Source organism: Mauremys reevesii, linkage group 25, assembly GCF_016161935.1.
Source record: "Mauremys reevesii isolate NIE-2019 linkage group 25, ASM1616193v1, whole genome shotgun sequence".
Classification (NCBI taxonomy): Eukaryota; Metazoa; Chordata; order Testudines; family Geoemydidae; genus Mauremys; species Mauremys reevesii.
The window spans coordinates 21,762,156-21,766,597 of NC_052647.1; the positions used below are offsets into that span (position 1 = coordinate 21,762,156).

Sequence of the window (4,442 nt, forward strand, 5' to 3'; positions counted from 1 at the left end):
CTTTAGGCTAGACAATAGGAGCTGATCACTCTTGGCTATGGGTGTTGTTTTCTTCCAGGGAGCTCACAAGGCAACTAGGCTGCTTCAGTATTTTGGGATATGAGTCAAAGATTTATTACTAGAATTGGTCTGATAATTGCTGGCGGGGTGTGTGCAGGCGTAGGTTCATTAGCATCTGGAGCAGGGATTCCCATGATTTAATGCGTCCCTGCTTTCTGGTCCCAGAGTTCAGTGCAGTTCTCTGTTCTTCATTCTTTATGCTAATCCCTATACCATCTTTCATGCAGTTGAGGCTAGGGGAGTTGTCTCTGATCTTCATTCTGTATGCAAATGGAGATGTCTTAATCTTGTCACCCTTGTCAGGAGGTGTCTAGGTGGGTCTCCACAAACCCTTCATTGTTCTCTGCAAGCCTTTTCTCTGATCGGTTTTGGTTCAAACAGAGACGGGGGTTGGGGTGTTCTTCATGAGTCACACAAGCTAGATACTGTGCCTGGTCCCCAAAACACAGAGCTGACTGGTATCAACAATAAAGATGGCAAGTGAAGTCTAGTACAGCTGGAGAACGTTCATTCTTCATTCTTTTTAATTAGACTCAGGAAACTTTTAATCAGTTTGGATCTCTGATTGGAGCAATAGCACCATACAGCTGTGATTCACTGGCCACGTCTCGTCAGTGGGTGGTTGACTGTATCAGCTGCCTTCTCAGTATACAAGGTGAGGAGACCATTAGCAGGTATAAGTAATTCTTCCCCATTAGCAGGTATAAGTAATTCTTCACCTTCTTCCACTGTTGTATTGTCCATTTTTCTGCCTGTCTAGTTCTTTCTGTCCTGTCTGTTGGCACTTAGATAACAGAGTGGTGGGCATCTTGTAAATACCTCATTAGAAGAGACAATTATGATGTGTAAAGAGTGTGGCACACTTCTGGGAACTGTACAAATAATAAATGGTCTGCACCAGGTAGATAACTGCTCAGTTCCTTAGGGCTTCTCTACACAGGGACACTAAGGAGAATTAATCCAAATGAACTAAAGGTGTAAATTTTAAAGTGGCATTAAACACGTGTGGATGCTCTATTTCTGAATTAAAATGGCCCTTCTTAATTTTAGTGAATTACATGAATTAAACTAACCTGAAAAAAGGCCCTTTAATTCTAAATAAGTGTGTCCCCAGAGGTGTTTAATGAAGTTTAACTAATGCAGTTTGAAAATGAATTTGGATTAGCTTTCTTGACTATCTCCATGTAGACAAGCCCTTGGTACTAAACATTTTCATTCTCTTTACCTGCCACTGGCTGTATTGGAGGGTTTCCTGGACTAATTCTTTAAACAAAAGTTCTTGCAGCAGCCCTCTGTCATGAGCATTCAAAGCTATTGGAGTAAGTGTAGGCCATTCTCCCCTTTGTGAAGAGTGGGACAGGGTAGGCAACCTATGGCACGGGTGCGGCGGCACTCGAGCTGATTTTCAGTGGCACTCACACTGCCCAGGTCCTGGCCACCAGTCCGGGGCTCTGCATTTTAATTTAATTTTAAATGAAGCTTCTTAAACATTTAAAACCTTAGTTACTTTACATACAACCATAGTTTAGTTATATATTATAGACTTATAGAGCGAGACCTTCTCAAAGCGTTAAAATGTCTTACTGTACGCATGAAACCTTAAATTCGAGTGAATAAATGAAGACTCGGCACAGCACTTCTGAAAGGTTGCCGACCCTGGAGTAGGACGTTCTTTTCACCTAATGGGATAGATCTTGGTTGTCATTTAAGGCCATTTCAATTAGGGCGACCAGACAGCAAATGTGAAACTCATGCAGGACAGGGTGGGGGTAATATGAGTCTATATAAGAAAAGACCCCAAAATCAGGACTGTCCCTATAAAATCGGAACATCTGGTCACCCTATTTCTAATTATTATTAATCAGTCCTAAAAAACAGTGTTGGTGATTCAGAAACAGAATAAGGGACTCCAGTCTTTGACTGTACAACATAGAAATCCCAGCATTGTTTAGAAGTGATGGATGAGCCTGGGTTTCCTGCCGAAGGTTTTGTCCTGCCCATCTCTTTTACAATGAGAGTTTGGTGGAGGGATTCACCTCTACATTGGAACGTCACATCTACCTGCATGAGTTGTACTTGAATATGAGATTAGATGTAAATACTGAGAGCAGAGATGCTACTGAAACCAGACACCCCCAGAAAGCTGCTCCAAGCTGAAGACGGTGCTTGTTCAATCCTGTATCAGTCACAAGAACATACCACTACTGTTAACTTTCAGACATTTAGGGTGTAATCCCGACTCCATTATAGTCAACAGGAGTTTTGCCATTGACTTTGATGGGGCCAAGATTTTACACTGTGCTAATAACAGCCTAGCACATGGATCCTTCTGTATGAATGTCCATGCAGTAGAGGTTCAGTTTCATTAGTCGTTACAGTACTTTTTCTCCTTTTCTCCACTCCAGGCCAGCCCATGAACCTGGGGTCAGCGGAGGAGGAGCTGAGATGTCTCCGTGACGAACTAACAACAGCTCCAGACCCTGAGGCTTTGTTTCAGGCATCTTCCAAAATGGCCAGGGTAACTGACTCAAAAAACTTGTGCAGATGTTCTAGTGACCAGGCACCCTTCATTTTACATTTACGCTTTCATGATGCCTTTCCATACTTGGAGCAAGCTGTGGGCCATGTAAATCCAGATTCCACAGAATGTTGCACGTGCATGAAAATGCGCATGCAGATGTGCACACATGTACCTATCCCGCTATCCATGAGAAAAAACTCTGTTAGTGGAACATCAAGCTGAGAACCCATCCAGTCTTCATTCTGTCACCTTGTGGGTTTGCCTTAGCCTATATTTGTGAGCATGCCTCTCTTGACTTCATTTTATATGTTGTAAAAAGATGCAGTGTATATACAAACTGAAACTTATCTCCTGAATATCCAGTACAATGTTGTGCTAACTGTGCAACAGAGGCTTTGCCTCGAACCTGATCTCATTAGTGTAGAATACAAAAAATGTAGTATATAGACCATGGAGAGAATTTTAATCCCAAATGGCTAGCTGGACATAGGCTAATTAACAAATTGTTAATTAATCAGAGGGGTAGCCGTGTTAGTCTGGAACTGTAAAAGCAGCAAAGAGTCCTGTGGCACCTTATAGACTAACAGACGTATTGGAGCATGAGCTTTTGTGGGTGAATACCCACTTCGTCGGATGCAATTTGCGGATGCATAGATCTTTTTCCATAGAGAGATTAGGCCTCCATTTTTACAAGTGCTGGAGCCAAACATCATTGCAGTCTCTCCTGTTTTTGATTTGTTCCCAGGTTGTTAGTGAGTACTTTTCCCCAGAACAGGCCACAGACTTTATTGAGGCCACAGTGGAAGGTATGCTGTCTGCCAGCCCCACCTGTGCCATGGCAGCTGGACTGTGGATAAAGATCATCCTAAAGGAGTGTGGAGATGCCATGCTGGGCCAGGTAAAATGGGAAACTGGAGAGGTTTTCTGCCTAAACTCTAGGCTTTTAGATCTTTGCCCTCATGTGTAATGAACAAAAATCTTGCTGTTTCTCCCCCTCGGACGTAGAGTCGATTCCATCTCTGTTCCCACCCTAAACTAGGCAATGGCAGAATCAATAGCAATAGACAGAGAAAATCGAAGGGAAAAGGAAGATGGTTGGTTATTTATTTGTCTGGCTTGTTGCCACAGTATTCAGCCAAGAAAGGCTTGAAAAAACAGACTCTGGGGAAAAGACAAGAAGACAGAATGACCGGCACTTGGAGGCATCCACTTCTTAGGAGGCCTATGGCTAAGGGCTACCTGGATAAAAATAGCCCTGTAGTCATTCCCAGTGAGTCTGGAGCCTGGGCTCTGAGACCCACCCTCTTGCCAGGTTTCAGAGCCTGGGCTCCAGCCCGAGCAGGAACAGCTACACTTTTAGCCACATAGTGCAAGCCCCTCAGGCCCAGGTTGACCTGAGCTCTGAAACTCACTGCTGTGGATTTTTGGTGTGTAGACGTACCCTTTAAGAATAGAAGGTGGGAGGGAGAAAACTATAGTGTCTTTGGGATCCACTATTTATATGCCTTATTCTGGAGCCCAGTGCGTTAGGGCTAGATGAAAGGAGCACTCCAAAAATCTTCTATCAAGGCTGGTGAAAGGCCTCAGGACAGGGAACCCTCGTAGCAGAACTGCCACGTTTGCACAGTGTTTTGAAGATGTGAAGGGCTAGGCATGAATATGAGAGGTCGTCACCTGTTCATAGTCCCAGGCATTTGCACACTGTGTTTAAAGCACTTGCATATTTTGTGCTTGTGGTTGTTTATGATCTGTGCATCTTTTGAGGCAAATGGTCGGATTTGGCTGCTCAAATCACAGCTGCAAAATCTGGGCAAGCAAAGCCTTCTTTGTGCATGGCAGCTGGTTTATTTAATGCCTAGCT

The 4,442-nt window shown here is 43.7% G+C and overlaps 1 long non-coding RNA gene across 1 annotated transcript; it reads left to right on the plus strand.

Moving 5' to 3' along the window:
* Positions 1-654: 654 nt before the first annotated feature.
* On the plus strand, positions 655-3,475 carry LOC120390800. The gene is made up of 3 exons (XR_005591146.1): positions 655-715; positions 2,466-2,578; positions 3,327-3,475. It is a non-coding gene; the product is annotated as an uncharacterized LOC120390800 (long non-coding RNA).
* Positions 3,476-4,442: the final 967 nt, after the last annotated feature.